At 40.6% G+C, this 21,592-nt stretch overlaps 1 long non-coding RNA gene across 1 annotated transcript in view; it reads right to left on the reverse strand.

The window, feature by feature from the left end:
- LOC308667475 overlaps positions 1-21,592 on the reverse strand; it is a 59,159-nt gene that overhangs the window by 15,062 nt on the left and 22,505 nt on the right. The window contains exon 2 of the long non-coding RNA XR_014026292.1: positions 14,038-14,201. This is a non-coding gene — a long non-coding RNA (uncharacterized lncRNA). The remainder of the gene's footprint in view (positions 1-14,037; positions 14,202-21,592) is intronic.

Raw genomic sequence — 21,592 nt, forward strand, 5'->3', positions numbered from 1 at the left:
AGGACGCTGGGAGGCTGATGCTGGCAGCAGGTGCTCCCTGAGATAATCCAGACCCATGCCATTTAGGGCTTTATAGGTCATCACCAGCACCTTGAATCTCACCTGGAGGGGAATTGGAAGCCAATGCAGCTCACGGAGAAGAGGTGTTACATGAGAGTATCGGGAAACTCCCATTACTACTCGCACAGCTGCATTTTGCACCAGCTGAAGCCTCCGAGTGGTCCTCAAGGGCAGCCCCATGTAGAGAGCGTTGCAGTAGTCTAACCGGGAGGTAACGAGTGCATGAGTGACTGTGCGTAGGGCATCTCAGTCCAAATAGGGTCGCAACTAGCGCACCAGGCGAATCTGGGCAAAAGCCCCCCTGATCACAGCTCCTATATGATCTTCCAAACTGAGCCGTGAATCCAGGAGAACGCCCAAGTTACGAGATAGTTTTCTATGAGATAGTTCTCTGATTTGCTCAGTTTCTGTTTCAGTTGCCAGTGTATTTCCCCAATCATAGTTACTGAATTCTGCAATTAATATGTCAATTATTTAATGAAATTATCAAGAAATATTTCACAGGAGATAAATAAGTCAAAGGAGATGTAATGCAATTATGAATTGTGAAATGTTTTGAATAAATTAATACAAAGCCTACGTGTGATCATGTAAAGCAGAGATGTCAAACTTGCAACATCACGTGACGCAACGTATCTTGACTTTTTTTCTATTATCGGCAATGGGGTGGGCATGGTTTCGCCATGATGCATCCAGCCCGTGGACCAGCAGTTTCACACCCCTGATGTAAAAACATCATCCTGGTCAGCTAAAAACTCAGCTAATTTTTCACATTAAGCTAGGAAACAAACAACCATAACTAGCTAAGTATATAAATAGGTGAACAGAACACAATAAAATATAGCATATAGTATATAATATAGAGTATATCTATGGTATAATTGTTATTTCAAATTAACTATCTATTGAGATCCTGTACTGATCTTGAAGGACAGGGATGGAAAAAATACTGAAAAAATATACTGAAAGTCAATGTTTCATGTTAAGAACAAAGTCAAAATTTAAGGAGAAAATAACCTCAAACGTAAAGGAAGCTACACAAAAAAGCCTATCAAATAGAGTCTACTGCAAAATAGAGATATCTCTGCTTAATACTGATTTGTCTTCAGCATAAAAGTGATGTTTCTGAATAACATTATGTGTCTCTGGAGAAAGAAAATGTAAGGAACAAATAGTTAGATTGCAGTGTCAATATGACTGATGGAAATAATTGCTTTCCCTTTTTGTTTTACATGAAAACAGAAACATTGAATAATCATATATTTGAGAAATGCAACTTGCTGATAAGTCCTGAGACAGGATCCAAAATTAAATCTCATTGCCAAACAAGATTATTAAATATGAATTGTTATTACTTTTTTTATTCTGAATACTGAAGCTTTATATAAAGTCAATCTTGCGATATCCCTTATGTATAATCTTCTTATACATTACAAATAAAACCATTTTACCCACACAGGATTGATACTATGAAAGAGTGAAATCATAGTTTATACCATTTTATTAATATTTAAATTCATTATCATAAAAGACAGTGATGTAACTTTAAATAAGATTTATTTTACATTTGTGCTGCCTACTATTGCCCCTCTGTTAAATCAGAGCCTTGTCCTCAGATTAAGAGCTGATCCTCCAGTGAGGCTCCACAACTTTTTTGCAGTTTAGCATTACCCATTTGGAAGGTACTAATAGATCTATCTATACTCCTCTCTTGATTGTGAACAGTAAGAAATTCACTCCTAGTAACTGTCCTGCCAGCTTGCCACAACCAAGTGAGTGGGGAAGCCAGCAGGAAGTTACAAGCACAGGTAGCTTGCAAGCAGGCCAACGGGCAGGTAAGTAGCTATTGCCAGATGGGGAAGGGCAGAAAGTGTGTGTGAGGCTGTGAGAAGGCATGGAAGGACTCAGGTAGGGTGAACAGGAGTACACAAGGGGAGTGTGTGGGGGAGAGGTGCAGAAAGACTTAAAAAGGTTTTGCAAGGATGCACAGCAGTGCATGAGGGTGTGAGGGAAGCAAGGGGAGACTTGGGGAGGGTAAACCAGGTGTGTTGGGGTGTATGAGGTTGTGAGGGTGGCACAGTGAAGATCATGGAGGGTGCACAAGGTATGGAGGTGGCTGTGGCAACCTGAAAGCAGAATGTTGGGGAAAGGTAAGCAATGGGGGGGAGCAGTTATCTAAGCAACTTGTGACCTTCCCTGCTGGCTTCCCCAATGTCATTTTGAGGAAGCTATCAGGGAAGATCCTGTGATTATGGTGATCCTATGATTATGGGGCACTGCAACTGGTCATAAGTGCAAGCCTGATGCCAAGTGCCCAGTTCATGATCATGTGACCACAGAGGTGCTGAGATAGCTGGAATTCCAAGGACCATCCTAACCACTATTATTCAGCACTGTCATAATTTGAATGGTCATAAGTTGAGAATTACTTGTATTAAAAGAATTGTGCCCAGAAGCTGACTTGGAGCCAGTGCAGCTCATGAAGAAGAGATGTAACATGGAAATACTGAGATAGGCAATAACTCCCAGAACAGCTACCTTATACATCAAATGTAGCTTCTGACTGGTCTTCAGGGACTGTCCTATGCATTGCAGTAATCCAAAAGGGAAGTGACCAAAGCATAAGCAACCATGAGTGATCTTCTGGTTTAGGAATAGATACCAACAGATGCAAGAGAAAGCTGCAAAAAGATCCACACATTCAGAACCAAAAATGGTAAGTCCCCAGAACAATGAATCTCAAACCCAGAACCATTCAGTCTTGCCAGAGTTGAACTAGAACCTGTTCTTCCCCATCCAGACCTCAAAGCCTCCAGGCATTGAGAAAGAACCTTGAAGTTAGCAGTTGGATGTCCAAGCTACAGGTGTATACCTGGATATTATCAACATATAGATGATATTTCATCTCATACATCTGATAATTTCACTTAAAAGCTTCCTGTAGAAGATAAAAAGAAGCAGGGAAAAAGGAGAGCCTTATGCATCTTAGGCATCATCCCATGCATGGTAGGAACTTAGGGTTAGATATCTTCCCCTTCCACACACAACCAACCCCAAAGGTGGAACCATAGTCAGAGTAACATTTTATCTTCCACTTCAACTCTTTAAACTAGTCCAGGAAGATGCAATGATCATTTGTATTGAAGCCTTCTGAAATCAATGTGAGAATTCAATGCATTGCTACTATCTTATGTCACCAGCAAGTATGAACACACCCAAGTCTGAATCCTAACAGAAAGATATTCAGATAATTCATTTTCTTCTGGTCTCTAGAAGTTTCAATCCAACCACTTTATCCACAAACTTGGTCTAGTGGTTATAAGATACCATGCCAGAAACCAGAAGACCATGAGTTATAGTCCTACCTTAGCCATGAAAACTGGCTAGATGACCTTGTGTCAATCACTCTCAGCCCCATTCATTTCACAAAGTTGTTGTTGTGGTGAAACTAGGAGATTGGAATGTATTAGATATGTTCACCACCTTGAGTTATTTATAAAAATAAAGGTGAAAAATATGGGATACAAATAATAAATAAATATTTCCCTCAAAAGAAAAAGATGGAGACTGGATGAAAATTGCTTGATGCGGTTGAGTCCAACAATGAGTTTTTGAGGATTTTTCTACTAATCTTGACAGTCACGTTTTCAACTCTCTCTTCCACCATTGAATAAATACTGCCTACTGAGTTTCCACACTTCCTTGCATTCACATGTTTGCCCTTTTCCAACTTTAACAGAGAACAAAATATTTGCTGCTCAATTGCCGCAAGGACGTTCTGTATTATCCCTTCAGTTTTGTTTATTCATGAATTGATTTGCCATCGTTTCTGCTATTTTTCCTTCACTTCTATTATTTCTTTGTTATAGCTGGACCTCTGTTTCATAATTCCACCAGCACCTCTCTTTTTGTACAAACACAGCTCATTCCAAAGGCTGGCCACCCTATCTGGATGGCAGAAACAGATATGACCTTCTAATAATCCTCATCTGATAATTGTCCTGCTGCTTGAAAGAAATCTGGCTCTGATCTTTTACTCTCAGTGCTTGGTTATTGAATCTTCAGAAGTCCTGGGTTTCAGCTGCAATTTTAAATATCAGGTTGACTACTAATAAAATATCTCTCATTCATGATCTTATCTGGATAAGAGTGACCTCCTGGCATGTATAACTGGGTCCTCATATGGTCTAGAGAGAGAGGTGTACTTCACTCAAATTGTGCCTCCCAAGGTTTTGATTGAATCCACACTTGGTTATTGGTTTCCTTGAGATAGGGGATGGTTGCTTCTGCCATGAAGGATGTGGTGGGATGCCCCATCCTGGAAAAATTATCCTTGGAACCAACAATTCTGCACAGTTATTATTCTGAGTCCAGCCTTTCCTTTTTATGAAAGAAGTTTAAGAAGTTGATTAGACTGCAGCTATAGAGAACCCTGGAGGAAGTGAATTATGTTATGTGGCCTCATTCCTCTTGCGGGTACTGGTACTCTCCTTGGAGTTGAGGAAGAAAAACTAGATGGAGAATAGAATCCACTGGAGGGCAACTGAATGAACTTAACTGAGCATGAGTTTGAGTCAATATTAAAGCCTACCTTGTGGCAGTAAAGGTGGCAAAATATCAACATTTCTTTGCTCTTCTTAGGTGCATGGATAGCCATTCATCACTTTAAGATGATTCAGACAACACTGGGAAGGGTGGACTCAGAGATCTACCTATGAGACTGTCAATAAAAATATGCTGTATATCTGTTGCATTCACTCTTAAGTTGGCAAAAGCGCGCCCACCCCATTACCGGCAATGGAAAAAAATCGCGATATGTCGTGACACATTTCTGCATCTGCATCTGGAAGTTAAACAGAATGCAGCGACATGGGCAGTTATGTGTGCTCAGTCAATATATGTCACACCTCTGCTTCAGAAGTTCCATGGGTTGCCAGTATGCTTCCAGGTTCAATTCATGGTGCTGATTGTAATTGATAAAACCCTTGACAACATAGGGTGAGTTATTTGAAGGAACTGCCTCTAATCAATTACATCAACCTGCCGCATTAGGTCTAGCAGAAGAAGCATGCTTCAGATCTTATCTATAATGGGGGTCTCCCTAGGAAGAGAGCCTTTTCTATTGTTGTACCCATCCTTTGGAATTCTTCCAGAGATTAGACTCGCTCCCATTTGTCATTAATGACTCTTTTTTTATTCCAGCTACAGATTATATGTGTTGTTTCTTGTTTTTGAAGTTTTTATGGTATATTTTAAACAATTCTTAGCACTAGAATGATAAATTTGAGGAGGGTAGCTGTTATGTATGCAGGCATCTGCATAGCAACAGCCCTCACGGGGCGTTGGCCTGGACAGTTTCGGCGGGAAACCTAGGGCCAACCCCATTGGCTGTTAGCTTACCTGGCCAGGTATATAAGGAGGCCAGGTAGCCCTCATTCCTCAGTTCATTTCCCCTTCCAATAAAGAGCTGAACTCACACACCGGCTGGCGTCTCTCTTGCGTCGGACCCACTACACAATAGTGGCGACGAGGATGGGATTGCTGCCGACCAAGAGCTGAAGTCACTGGGGAAACGCTCCGCGAGCTGAAGGGAAAGGCATTTTTCCTTCTTCCCCCCACGACCGCCAGCCGAACCGGCAACGCCAAGCGCCACATCCACGACCAACTGCCGCCATGGCTAGAGCCGGACAACCCCGCGAATTCGAGACCCGCCGCCCCGAAACCTGGACCCGTTACCTGGCTCACGTTGAACTGTACATGCGGTTCAATCAGATATCCGAGGACGGTGCAAAGGCGGCCGCCCTGCTCTGCCTTGGGGGACCAGCGCTGCTGGAAGTCGCCGCGAACCTGTTCCCCCAGGAGGCCATCAACAACGTCGCGTACCGAGACCTCGTGGCCAGGCTCAACGCACATTTCAAGCCCCGGCGCTCCAAGGTGGCCGCACGGTCACAATTCGAGAAAAGGGACCAGCGCCCCAACGAGACCGGTGCCGACTTCCTCGCCACCCTGCGGGAAGCTGCCGTCACTTGCAGGTTCACAAATTTGGAGGAGCGACTACGGGACCGGCTGATTTGCGGCCTACGCGACAGGCGGTTGCAGGAGCGCCTGTTCGAAAGAGAGGAGGTCTCTCTCCAGGAAGCCGAGGACGCCATCCTAGCCCACGAAGCGGCCTGCGGGGCCGTCCAAGCCTGCCAGGAAACCCGGCCCGGCAACCAGGCAACCAGCGTCCACCGGCAAGGGGCCACAGAGGAGGACGACCTGAGCATCGACCTCCTCCAGCGGAAGTCGACCCCCGACCAGCGAGCCAGACGCCCAGACAGGACCAGGCCTCCCAGCAACACCGCCGTTCCCCAGAGGTGTGCAGGGTGTGGTGGGAACCACGTGCGCAGCCTCTGCAAGTTCCGGTCCGCCACGTGCCGGGCCTGCAAGAAAACAGGCCACATAGCCGCCGTCTGCCGTAGCCGCCGCCCCCGAGAGGAGATCCACGAGCTGCAGCCGGAGGAACCGCTGTTCGAAGGTACTGGGGCCCCCACCAAAACAAAAATTGGCTATGTCGAGAGCCGGCTGGCCATTAACCATACGGGTAGCCGCCGGCTGCTCAAACCCAAAATTAGATTAACAATCCGTTTGCAAGGTGTCCCTTGCAGCATGGAGCTTGACTCCGGATCAGCGGTCTCGATTATTTCGGACGAGTCCCTTAACCTCATAATTAGCTGGAGCAAGTAACGGATTAAATTACGGCCTACTAAATTAACCCTGACCGATTTTCAGAATTCGCCGGTCAAGGTGAAGGGGGAGGCCACCATTTCAGTGGGTTTTAAGGGTCGCGAAGGGCACCTGGATGTTGTAGTGGTAGAGGGCCGCAGAGCCAGCCTGGTCGGGCTGGACTGGTTTGAGGCCCTGGGAATCTCAGTATCCGGGATCCATCGGATCCAGGGGGACTCCGTTGAGGCCGTTTGCCGGGAGTTCGCCGACGTCTTCGACGGGTCATTAGGCAAGTACACCGGGGCCCCCATATCGTTCAAGCTTAACTCGAACGTCTCCCCCGTTAGGGTCCGGCCGCGGCGAGTCCCGTTTGCGCTCAAACACAAAATCGAGCGCGAACTAGACAAGTTGGTGGCCCAGGGAATCTTAGAGCCTGTAGATGGAGGGGAGTGGGAAACCCCCATTGTGACCCCCCTCAAGCCCAACGGGGAAATAAGGATCTGCGCCGACTATAAGTGCTCGGTGAACCGCGCCCTAAACCCGCACGCTTACCCGGTTCCCGCGGTCAGCCACGTTCTCGCTTCCCTCCAAGGCGGCGCCATTTTTGCAAGGCTCGATCTTGCACAGGCGTACCAGCAACTCACGGTCACTAGGGAAACAGCTGACATCCAAACCATAGTAACCCATAGGGGGGCGTTCCGGGTGAACAGGCTGCAGTTTGGAGTCAGCGTTGCTCCCGGCATTTTCCAGGAGGTTATGGAAAAGACACTCAAGGGCATTCCAGGAGTCTGCCCCTATTTTGATGACATCCTGATCGCAGGAGCATCAGCAGAGGAACTGGCAGGGAGGCTTAGGGAAGTGCTGGCAAGGCTGCGCACAGCTGGCCTCAAACTCAAAAAGGAAAAATGCAGCATAGGCGTTCCTTCCACAGAATTTTTGGGGTTCAGAGTAGACGCCAGGGGAATCCACCCCACAGAATCCAAGGTGAGGGCCATCAAACTAGCACCCACACCCAAGAACAAAGCAGAGCTTCAGGCATTCCTGGGTCTGCTGAATTTCTACCATACATTCCTCCCACACAAGGCAGCCATCGCTGAACCGCTCCACAGGCTGCTAGACAAACAGGCAACGTGGGCCTGGACGGCCACCCACGATCAGAGCTTCAAGGCCCTGAAGGCATTGCTGTCGGACAAGTCCACAGTAACCCATTTCATCGAGTCCAAGCCCATTTGTATCGCCTGCGATGCATCCCCTTATGGTGTGGGCGCTGTCCTAAGCCACCTTGAGCCCAACGGGGCACAAGTCCCCATAGCATACTATTCTAGGACACTGTCTGGAGCAGAAAGAAACTATGCCCAAATAGACAAAGAAGCCCTGGCAATCGTGGCAGGAATCAAGAAATTCCACGATTACTTATATGGCAGGGAGTTCACTGTCTTCACGGACCACAAAGCACTCCTGGGCCTGTTCACCACAGACAGGCAAACCCCCCAGATTCTGTCCCCCAGGATGCTCCGGTGGTCCATCTTCCTTGCAGCATACAATTGCAAGCTGGTACACAAGCCAGGGAAGGAGATGGGCCACGCAGACGGTCTAAGTAGGCTCCCCCTAGACACACACGACCCAGACCCAGCACCAGCCACGCAGATCCTAGCCCTGCAGGAACTACCCGAGTGCCCAGTTCTTGCCAAGGACATTGCCAGCCACACAGCCACAGACAACATCATGGGCAGGGTGCACTCATGGGTTTGCACAGGGTGGCAGGACAAATCCCCGGGACCAGAGTTTCAGGCCTATTTCATTAGACGCGATGAAATCTCCACACACAAAGGGTGCCTCCTTTGGGGTAGCAGGGTCATCATTCCACCCGCACTACGTGCCAGGGTATTGGACTCCTTACACGAAGGGCACCCGGGGGTGGTCAGGATGAAGGCACTGGCTAGGAGCTACCTCTGGTGGCCCGGGTTGGACAAGGAGGTTGAGGATCGGGTCAAGGCCTGTTATACGTGCCAGAGATCCAGGCCAGAAGTGCCACATGCACCAGTACACCGGTGGGAGGCCACACACACGCCATGGTCCCGCATTCACATTGACTATGCGGGGCCATTCCAGGGTCAACTATTTTTAGTAGTGGTGGACAGTCACTCCAAGTGGTTAGAGGTAGTCCCTGTCCCCAACATGACCTCGGGGAGGACAATCCAGGTGCTCAGAGCTCTCTTTGCCACACACGGCCTCCCCGACGTAATTGTGTCTGATAATGGGCCTCAATTTACTGCTGCTGATTTCCAGGCGTTCTTGAAGGCGAACTGGATTAGGCACGCCACCTCTGCGCCTTTCCATCCATCTACCAACGGGGAGGCCGAACGGATGGTAAGGACGACCAAAGACGCACTCCGGCGCATCATCAGCGGGGACTGGCACCACAGACTGGCCAAATTTTTACTAGCCCAACACACAACACCATGCGTGGCTACCGGCAAGAGCCCAGCAGAACTGCGATGGGGACGGCACCTCATCACCAAGCTGGACCGCCTACACCCAGACCGGGTAGCAGCCGAAACCGGTAGGGCAACATCACCATCATCACCAGCACCACCAGCATCACTACCATCACCATTGCCATCATCATCCACACACAGGGTCCTCAACCTGGGGGACCTGGTCTGGGCAAGGAACTATGGGGCTGGACATCCTTGGGTTCCGGGGACAGTGGTCGGGAAAACAGGACCCCTTTCGTACATTGTAGGGGTGGAGGGGGACAGACGCATAAGGCGACACATCGACCAGCTCAGAGGAAGAGTCCCTGAGCACGTCACACACGCCCCTGAGCGCGTCACACACGTCCCTGAACTCAACGCACACGATCAACAGGAGGACCACACTCCAGGAGGGGTCAACCCAGCTGAGGATGTCACAGGGCAGGGACCAGAGGAGGAGGACTTCCTGATGCCGGCTCCTTGCAGCCCTGCACAAAGGCCTCAGGAACCCACGGTCCAAGCCCAGGGGCCAAGCACACCCAGACGATCCACCCGTCCACACAGGACACCAGCCTACCTGTCGGACTATGTGTGCAAGTGATCCTCACACAAGGACACCACTGTTTATATATATATATACTCATAGTTATAGTAGTTGCATGTTGTTGTTGTTATGTGGGTCTTCTCTAAGGGGGGAGGGGTGTTATGTATGCAGGCATCTGCATAGCAACAGCCCTCACGGGGCGTTGGCCTGGACAGTTTCGGCGGGAAACCTAGGGCCAACCCCATTGGCTGTTAGCTTACCTGGCCAGGTATATAAGGAGGCCAGGTAGCCCTCATTCCTCAGTTCATTTCCCCTTCCAATAAAGAGCTGAACTCACACACCGGCTGGCGTCTCTCTTGCGTCGGACCCACTACACAATAGTAGCCATATAAAATGAATAAATAAGCAGATAAATAAAAAAAATATACACAAGGCTTCAGACTGGAATTCAGTATGGACACAGCATTAGTCATGCTTGTTGATGACCTTTGGCAGAGCTGAGACAAAGGAGGTGCATTCATCCTTCTGCTGTTTAGTTTATCAGCAGTTTTTGATACTGCATCCTTCTGGACCAGCCATGAGGGTTGGAAACTGGAGTACTGGTTTATGGTAGTTCTCTTTCTTACTTTGTGGCTGGTTCTAGTAAGTGTTGATGGGAAGCTTGGCCCTTCCTTTGAGGAGTGACACATGGCTCAACACTTTTTCCCTCCTGTTTAATTTCCTCATGAAAACACTAGATGAAATCATCTGCAAGTTCAGAATTTGGTATTATCAATATGCTAATGATACCCAATTATATCTTTAGAATGGAGTTGGTCAGTCCCTAGAAACTATGGGGCTCTAAAGAAACATTGCTCATCCAAAAATGGAAAAGCTGAATATTTATGTATGTATATTAAATAATTGGAGAAGTATGTTTAATGCCTCTATAATTTATCTTATTCTTAAGTATAAAAAGACACAATATTTACTACAACTTGTCCTGAACATTCAGTCGATTTATTTATATAAACATTTTATAATGCAAGATACACAATTAGCAGTTAAATGCAGAGACTTTTAGGAAAGTTCAATCATGTAAACAAGCTTATGTTAGAAATAACATTTTAGAAGCAATCTAAGTGTGAAGGGTTTGGAGTTTGGTAAATCAGAACAGTCAAAACATAGATAAAAGTTGTATGTAAAAAAACCAAGTAGAAAACAGAACTTGAATCAAAAATGACCAAAGATTGCTATTTAAGAAATAGAGAAGTAAGAGTACAAATTTAACAATGTTGTTGCATGCTTAAGTGGATAATTAGACTCTGCAGAGGCAATGTAGTTGCAGGCTGTTAGTTACATAGCTCACATGAAATCATTATTCTTGTTAAATAAAAATGTGGCAAATAATTATGATAATAAAACAGTACAGCAAATAAAAAAATAGAAAAAGTTATTAGAGTAGCTTCTGCACTTCTATTGTGAAACTATTGTATGAAATAATATCAACAATAGAGATATATTAGTTCTGAAGTTCCCACACAAATGTGTACAACTCTTCCAAATAACCATATAGTAAGCTCTCAAAATGAATAACATGGGAATAAATGTATTAGAAGCTATTGTACATTAATCTATTCCCTCCCAACATCTTCCAGTTGTGTTGGGGCAATTGTGTTGCACGAGTCTGAATATGGCAGTCCTTGCTCAAATATGCATTAGGAGAAATCACTAGGTGATTTTATATCAACCTTTCTCTGTTGTGCTTCTTATAAATATAAAAAGAGAGATTACTGTTGTTGCAAAATATTTTTAGAGAAAATCTGCTGTAATCTCTGAACATCCTGACTCACAAGAACATAATGTCAAGGAAAAAGCCATCCTAACTCTAACTACCGACCATAGAAGAAACAGCAGAAATGTTCTTCATGGCCCTTGTGAAGAATCCTTTAAAAAAAAAAACCTCAGTTGCCAGATGTTTGTGGATAAGAGAGCAGAAAGGAAATATAATCTTTTTTATTGAAAAGTTTTTCAATACATTTTATCTTTAACAAAACAACCCCTCCCAACCCCACCCCCACCCCCCCTTCCCAACCCAACCCAACCCAACACTCCCCCCTCCCCTTCCCCCCTCCCCGACTTCCCAGAGCTAAATACAAGGTATAAAAGTAAAAAACAACCATAAACTACCATATGCTAACAACAATAAACTATTAGGTCTATCGCACTTTAGCTCTTGTAAAATGACTACAAGCAATATAAATGTCACATCGATACTTATTCAAATGCTAAATGAAACTTTTTAGTCCCATATTTATTCTGGATGTAATCAAAGGAAATATAATCTTGTCCTATGCAAGGAACAAGGGCTATAGAGTTAGTTGTGCATTTGGAGTCTTTTGTTTTGTTTTGTACTTCATTCGTGTAAGCTACCTTGAAAATTATTTGACTGAAAAACAGTATATTAATTTTCAAAATAAAGAAAAGCCTTCATAACTACATATAAGGTTCAAGGCAGCACTATCAGACAAGGATTACAGAAATTTGGAATGAAGCCATTATTTTGGTTTTCATTTAACATTTTGCATTTTCATAGGATTTGCTGTATCAGCTCTTTTCTTTTTCTTTAGTGCAAGGTCAGACTCACAAAATTTTCAGTGCAATCTTAAGAGGCCTTTTTATGTGTACAGTACTTGTTGGTTTCTAAACAGGCTGAAATCAAGCTTTTGTTCTCTTTCATCACTATCACGTAATTTGGCTGGTATAAAAAGAAAACCGCTATCAAACACATTCTGAGAGATTGTAATATAATTCATAACAACAATAAAAACTTGTAATTTAGGCAATCTACTCTGACCTAAAAGTTGGGAGACATGATATCCCTCTCCTTAAAGAGAAGATTAATCATGGCATCAGAAAATTCAAAGGAAAATGTTTCCAATAATTTCTAAATACTTGCATTGGGCTTTTTATTTTCATAAATAGTGTAAATCAGAACTTCCATGGTTTCATTTTAGTTACTGGAACAGATGAGATCTCTCAAGCCTCCCTGAAAACAAAACAGATTTTCCTTCGCAAACAAGGCTTTTTTCTTACTTTATTCTAACAGACTTTAAAAATGTCTGTCTGTCTATCTATCTATCTAATTTGGTTTCCCATCTTGCATAAAATGACTCTGGGAAGCATACAATAAAACCAACAATTAAAACATTTTACAAAAGCAGTAGAATTAAACATAAATAAGAACAAAATCTCAAGAGGGCACATTTAAACAAGTGTTATGAACTTATTTCAGCATTGCAAAATAGTCAAGGATGCTGCTATTGTAGTTTTTATGTTATGCATCTTGTTAGCAAATTTGGTTGCCTCAAATTTCAAATGTCTAATGGGAGGGGCAATGGAGAGGGCAACCTGGCCCCAATTCTTAGCCAGGTTATTTTTGGCTTAGGCTGGATGGGATGACATCGAAGGGCCAAGGGATGCAGCAATTATTTAAGCAAATGACTAAAGGCCCAAATAACCATTTTGATTCTCTGTTGCTTTTGTAGAGACTGAGACCCAATTTGGAGCCAGGTTAGAAAATGGGGGGTTGTAAATTCTAATGCTGTCTTAGGCACAAAGCTAGCCAGATAACCTTGGGCCAGTCACTTTTTAGGAAGAAGGCAATGGTGAATTACTTCTGAACATGTTGCCAAGAAAGGTACAGGTAATTGTCTAAACAGTTGCGGGCTGTCAAATCTGACTCTAAAGCACAAATACCGGTATTTTTTTTTTAAATCAGATTTTTTTTTTTAAAAAAAAAGATCATTTGACTGAAACTGGATTGCTACTACTGTTGGGGCTTCCCTGGTGATATTACTTAGATGATTTAAAGAAATTCCTCAATCTATTTTGTTAATGTTTTAGTATATTTAATTTTAAAGCAGTATTGTGACTGGTAAATATATTTTTCATTTTTTTAACTTTCAATTACTTTTCAATTTCAATTTTGTACAATTTAATGAATTTAAGTTTAAAGGTGTTTATCATAGTAGTTACAATGTGTATACTTGAACTGCACACACGTATTAATCTCAAAACTTGCTTTTTCTCCTGACTCTTTTGCCAGTTTAGAGAAAGCCCTGCTGCCTTAAACTATGCCTCTGAAGAAAGAAGATGCTACTAGATAATTAAAAAAGAGGATAAAGGCAAGATTTCCTTGTCAATACAGTGAAAGGATGATAGCAAGCATCATAGAACATTTATTTATTTATTTATTTATTTAATACTCACACTATTGTACCACTAGTGGTCCCAACTGGTAACACATGTGAGGTTGAAGTGGGGCCCAGTCTGGTAGAAAAGATCTTCCCCTGGCACAGGAGAGGAGGAGGTAGAGGATGTCATCAACCATGTCCGATGATCACAGATTGCAGAGCCAACTTGCAAAAAGCAGCCTATCAATTACAAGATAGTTAGTGTCAACTGTATTCCTCAGAGTCATGTTGATGGCTTTGAGCTTCATTGGACCAGCACCAAGTTCATTCCATTCAGTATAGGGATTATTATCAGAACTCTTCCAGATAAGTGCCATAAAGTTACTTGAGGAACTGGCTTAATCAGGTCAATCCTGCTATTTGATCCCATAAGAGAACCAGAGTTACCTTAAGGTAAGATGGGTGGCCAATAACTTCTACAAACAAACAAATAAACCTTTTCTGTCATGGAACCTATCCAGTGGAACTTTCCTCTTGTAGTCAGATTGGCTTTCTGCAAGGGCTTAAAGACATGGTTTTGCCATCTGGCCTCAATGAGTGGTAGCGGTGGTACAGAATATGCAAAATATTTGTGTTATTAATGAGACTGAATGTGCTCATGTTTATTAGTTTTAGTAGATTTAGTAGTTTTCATTACTTTTGTCTTTGATTTTGGTTAATTCTGTTATTACTCTTTGTAAGCCACCCAGATGTATGTGAGAGGAGCTACTATGTAAATCAAGCAAATAAACAAATTAGGATATTTTGTCATTTTCACTGAAGTGCGAAGGAGAAACAGATTTGATCCCTCAGGATGCCTCTTCCCAGGGAATAAAGACGATCAGTGAACTGGAAACTCTCACGAGAAGGGACTGAAGCAATTGATTAGACTGAAAGTATTGAAAAATAATTTTCTTTTTTTTTATTAAAGAGTTTTACAAAAACAAAATTTTACAATATATCCCCAAATCCCTCCCACCCCAAACCCACCCACTCCCCCCCCCACTTCCCAGAGCTAAATACAGGATTATAGTTACAATAATCATATTCTAAATAAAAATTATGCATAATATACAATTAACCAAATTCATAATGCGCTTTAACTCTCTTTTAACATAACTACAAACAACGTACCAATAACAATATCCCACTAAAATCTACTCATAAGCTAAATGATACTTTTTAGTCCCATATTTGTTTTGAATATAATTTATCCATCTCCTCCAAACTGAAATATATCTTTCCTGTGAATGATCCTTTAGATAAGCAGAAATCTTAGACATTTCTGCAAGATTCGAAACTTTAAACACCCATTCTTCTACAGTGGGCAAACTATCCTTCTTCCAATATTGTCCCACCAGTAACCGTGCTGCCGTTATCATGTTCAACATCAAGTTAGTTTCTTTAACATCACAATCTACAACAATGCCCAATAAAAACAATTGCGGGGAAAACTTTATCTTTCTCTTAAAAATCTTTTGAATGTTCCACCAAATTTTAATCCAAAAAGCTTTTATATTTGTACAAGTCCACCACATGTGAAAATAAGTAGCTTCTAAACTACCACACCTCCAACATTTAGACTGTAGATTAGGATACATGTTGGACAGCTTCTTGGGATCCAGATGCCATCTATAAAACATTTTATAAAAAAATTCTCTTAAATTTTGAGCCTGGGTAAATTTAACATTTCTGACCCAAATTATCTCCCAGGTGTCCAATGAAATTGGTTCCTGAATATTTTGTGCCCACTTTATCATGCAGTCTTTAACCAGTTCCGTTTCCGAATCCAATTCAATTAAAGCATTATATATCCTCTTTATATGTGCACAATTTGAATCTCTAATTTGCTTTACTAAATTTTGATCTGTAGTTGTGATGCCAACCTTTTGATCTGACTTCCACCTAGCTTTCAATTGGGTATATTGAAACCAAGAGTAACTTATGTTTTCTTGTCTTAACTCCTCTACTGGTTTAAGTTGCCAATCATTCCCTTGCAATCTAAGTAGTTCCTTATAAGAAACCATATCCATACTCACTCCCATAGATACGCCCTCTATCGCGTGTCCAGGAATTCCCCAAATCGGTATTTTATAATTTAACTTATAATAATACTTTTTCCAGACACGCAATAAAGCACTTCTAAGAATATGAGATTTAAAAGCCCTGTCTACCTTCTTATCATAAAGCAAGTATGCATGCCATCCATATACCAAATCCCATCCCTCAAGATGAAGTATTCTCTTGTTAGTTAGATTAAGCCAATCACTAACCCAGGTCAAGGCAACCGCATCATAGTACAATTTCAAGTTCGGCGCCTTGAGTCCCCCTCTTTCCCTGGCATCTTGTAAAATCTTGAATTTAACTCTTGGTTTTTTCCCCACCCAGATAAATTCGTTAATACCCTTCTGCCATTGATCAAGGTTGGCATCCTTGAAAAATAATTTTCAATGAAAATATAATAACAATGAAAACTTCTTCTCTATAGATCATAGAGCAGAGAGTAATAAGGCTACATTACCAATCTGTTAATTTCAATTTCAATTTAACATCAGAAAAAAAATTAACAAGAGAAGAAGCTGCATAATAGCGTCTATTGTTTAAGGAAGTGGCAAACTATTCTTTACAGAATATATCTAAGCAGAAGTTAGACCTATCAGTAGTACTTTAAACTGGAATTCTGTTTGAATTGAAGTTGGACTTGAATGCCTCAATGGCCTTTCTCAACTTTATGATTCTTATGAAAGTTCCTAGAAATAGCTTTAAAAACTATTGAAAATCTATTATCTGTAGTGAAATGAGTATTTGCATATGCAGCACTTTGCTACATTTTGAAAAAATTCCCTTGTCCCAAAATTAACTGGAGTTAGTCTTCATTATGACCATTTCTGTGCAGTTCTATAAATTTTAACTTAGAAGTAACCTCGTATAATAGCACATTCTTAGGTAAATATGTGTGAGGTGTAGCTTCAGTAAATCTATACAGCACCTTTCTTATAAAGAGATATGCCCACTCCAGAACTGGCAAAATATCTAGATCTTAGGATTTTCGATCCCCAAATCCTCTGTTTGTATTTGTAAGTATACTGACTGCTCATGCCAACAATTTGCATTCTTTAACTCAAATATACTTAAAATTAAATGGAGTAAGAATTGTAAGCATCTTCGCAGTCCTCACATCAATGTCTTAAATTTTATCTTGTTTCAGAGAACCTTTTAGAACAGTTGTTAAACTCAAAAATTCTTACTGATCTAGATTTCATCCTGATCTAATTATTGTAATTTTTGCTCTATTTAACTGCTTCCTGTTTATAGATGAAGTTATTGCTACATCCACCAATGGCAAGATGTTTTCTTTAGGAGTGTCACAGCGATGATGAAGAAAAAAGATTATAGGTGTTTGGGTATTAAGTTACCAGTAATTACCCTTCTACTTAACTTAACTAACATGAGATATATGACACAGAATGACTGATTTCCTGAATCATAATCAGGTAGTTAAATACACATAAGAGCTACTGAAATCAATAACATTTGTGCAAAGGTAATTTATTACAGAATCGTAGCTCAGCGATACAAGTGTGTTAATTATCCAGATTATAGTAATGAAAAGACTTATCTAGTGTCTGATTCCAATCTTTAGAAAACAGTAAATGTTACAGTTTTGCAGAGGACATTATTTCAGATAATAGGTAAAGGAGATGGATGCTTGAAGTTTAAATATTTCTTACATATCACAATTTAATTTTCTATGAATAAACTGAAACTAAAATTCTCTTTTTTTAAAAAAATTTTTTTTATTAATTTTCTAATTTTACATCCAAATATTTATGAAGCAATGTGGTGATTGGATAGTCAAAAGTCCAATAGCAAAATCTTTTTGTACATAGCTCAGGATACGTCAACAAAAATTCCCTCTCCAGGCTTCCGGTTTGCCAACGCGGCCATTATGGACGTCTGGAAGTTGGCTCTCATCTTCCATGTCCAGTTTCGCATCGCTGAGGGGTCCTAAAAGGGCCGAAGAGTCGCCCTGGAGGGGCAACTAGCAAGAAGGGGCTTTTGCAGAAACATGGGGGAGCCGCAATCCTCCCGTTAGTGCCTGCATTCCCTTTGAACCAGTGGATGAAAGGCCGGCCATAGCAACATGGCTGGTTACTAGGTTGCAGATAGCCGAAGTCACACTTACCACCAGGCAACATTAAAGCAGCGTAGAAGAGACAGGGCAAGAATGTTGAAAAATTGATTTGGACCTCAACTAGAACTTAACAATTTGTGGACTAAAAGCTTTGGACTATCTACTCCTTATTTCCTACCTTTATTTGAAAATCTGGCTCTGCTCTTCTAAAATAGAAGAAATAAACTGGAAAGAGATTAACAGACAGTTCCCTAAAAGAAAAGAAAAGAACTTTCTAAGCACTTGGGGGACATTCAGTGGCTAAGCCTGAAATTGCAATCTGACATTCTAAAAATAAGAATAACCTTGAATACCAGATGTGAGACTCCACCATGGAAGAAATACAAAAACAAATCTATGCTATGATGAAAACAACTTTCCAAACTTATCAGTTCCTTTCTACAGCCGGTGATGGAATAAGAGCTTTTGGGGCAAAAACTAGAAAGCGTCTTGGAGAAGCAAACTCAAATTGTGACTACAACTAATAATTTATTGGGACAGAACTTAACAGAAGAAATTGAACAATCAAATACACTGACAGAAGAATTAATTACTCAACAAGCACAGACATTTGAGGAGCAAAATGAGAAACAAATGGAAGAAAAAATATACAGTCCAGGACAATTATATCAAGAGGTGAAAATAATGAGAAGATTTGGTGTTTTTATTAGACCCCTCAGCCCTTCAGAAATGGAGATTGGAGGGTCACTTCAATATGATACAATAACACAAGAATTCTTTGATGACCCTGAAGCAAAGAAGCAAAAAATGATATGGCAAAGGAAAAAAGCAAGAATAAGATTGAAGAAGATTGGACATATTTAAGAGGCTTGAAACAGAAAATACTAAAATAAGATAGGATTCTATTTGGGCTATAAGAGATTGTTCTGATGAGTAGATAAAAATACTGGCTAATTAAAAAATAGATGTATGAATATTAACAGTTAAATTGAAATATTGAGCTGTTTAAATGAAATTGATTAATATGTGTGTGTGTGTGTGTGTGTGTGTTAAGCATGATATAATGTAATTAATATACTTGGATGTAGTGATATGAAAGGATGTATTAAATGTTAAAATGGAAGAAATTTTGGCTAATTTTCAATATGTGGAAATCATAATGAAAATAAGAATATTATATTGTATTACTAACTTGTTGATATGGAAATTAGATGGATAAGAAGTGTACTTATATTACCAGCTATTGGAGAGAATTGTGTAAAGGGAAGGGAGGTCACCCAGAAATATAAAAATGAGAATCTTCAAATGTTTAACTTTAATATCAATGCAAAATTAAAGCTGGAAAAATATATAAGGTGTTTGATGTTTTAAAGATGGCATGTTAAAATATAAAATATACAAAAGTATTGAAAAATGTAAGAAAACTACTAAATAACTGATGGAAAACAATAAGAAGTATCTTAATTTAGATAAGAGATAATATGTATTTAAGGAAAAAAAGAGAGGAAATACTGGTCACAATAAATTGGAGATTTGTAATAATATGTATTTGTATGAAATGGAACTATTGTAACTCAGACACCACATTGCTTTTCAAAGATACTATTGTAACATTGAAAAATCAATAAAAACCTATAAAAACAAAAAACAAAAATTCCCTCTCCAATTCCCTTAGTTCCAATATCAAAATCAAATTAATACATTTCTGGTTGGGACACAGTCAATTAGAGCAATTATCAATACATTTTCACATATACTTGTCCACGTCCTGTTTTTAAGTTTTATCTAATTTCAATACAGTGCTCCAAATTAGCCTATAGTATCTAAAAAACTTAATTTTCGGGTAACCCACATTTCCCCTATTTCATTATATAGTAATTATCATACCTAAAATACGTACATTGTTCATTTAAGTGCATTCTTATTTTATTTCAAAAACATATTCTATTTGTCATCTTTGTAATTCATCAATGATTAATAAAGTATCTTTTGTTGTGTCATTCCAAGTTCTATAATATAATTCAAAGTTATGTTCTAGTAGCTAATTTTCATTCCCTTAGAAATCAAGGTCCTAAATATAAAATCAGTTTATATCTTTTAACAATTCCCCTTGGCCCATTAAAAGAGATTTTAAGCTTTATTATTACAAATCCCAACATTAAGAAAAGACCCATTTTTAAAATCTAACTCTAGCTTTCTTTTTGTGCCAGGCAGGCTTCCATATCATTGCTTTTAACTTCTCAAATGTGTCTCCCTTTCTTCCTACACACATTGTTTGAATCCAGGGAGACCATCCAGTTGTCAATTTTTCAAAGAGAGTGACCCCTTTATAGTCATTGAATTGTCACTCTAATAGATCAAATATCCATGTTTGGCATAGTATAGTTGCAATTAATTCAGTCTGGTCTTCTTCTTCTTCCAAACTCTCTTGACAAGATACTTTTTGGGGTAGAGTGCAGTATTGTAGGGTATCCAATCAGAGATTGATAAATACATTATATAAAATGCCACTAACTAATTTTAAGCTTATAAAATGAAAAAATATATTGGTTGACTCATTACATTTTTACCCTCCCCTTCCTCATTAAAAAGCAAATAAGGGATGTATATTTTGTATTAAATTGTCACAATTTTACTTAATTTTGTCCAATATTTGTTTTAAATCTATAATTGCTTAATAGAAAAACTATGCTACTGTTGGAGTTGGTTGTTATTAAATTATTTTATTAAAATGTATGGGCAGGGAAACTTGTGCTTATGACTAAATGGCTTTTAAAAAATATCCATTGTAATATATTAGGGGCTACTGGTACTTTTGTGGTAGAAAATGACAGCTTAACTGCCTCTTCAGTAATGGGAGACATCATCTAAGCTGATTGGAGCTCAGGAGTGGCCCTAAAGCCTGAACATACAAGTAGAAAACTGGAAACCAACCCATGTGTTCTCCAAATGGCCATTCCTTGCAACTGGTGGGTTGGGTGGCCTGGAGATAGAGGCCTACGTCAAGTTCAAAGCTGTGATGAAGCCAGAGGAAAAACGGAAATTAAAATAGACATCACCTTTCATTTTTAAGACACTTTTATGGTCTTATATTAATTAATAGAAGAGAGGCTTTCTTCAATGACATTTGAGGAAATTTGTTAATGGATTTTTAAAACTTTTAAAACTTACTTTTGGGTGAATTTCATGTGTAGAATTGAATTCTGCAATTTTTTTTGTGGGCCTTCTGTTTTTGCCTAACCTTATACCAATTGGGGAGAAGTTATAAACAAAGTAAATTGAGAAGTTTCCTTTTACTTTTTTTTACCCATTTTCAGTGATGCTCCCTACTGTAATTTTTTTTCTTATTCCATTCATTTTTGTGGACACTAGATGGTGCTATGGCAAAGCTATGTTGATTACTGCAGAGAGAGAGAGAGAGAGAGAGAGAGAGAGAGAGAGAGAGAGAGAGAGAGAG

This window comes from Vipera berus (assembly GCF_964194415.1).
Source record: "Vipera berus genome assembly, chromosome: 4".
In the NCBI taxonomy this organism is placed as follows: domain Eukaryota; kingdom Metazoa; phylum Chordata; class Lepidosauria; order Squamata; family Viperidae; genus Vipera; species Vipera berus.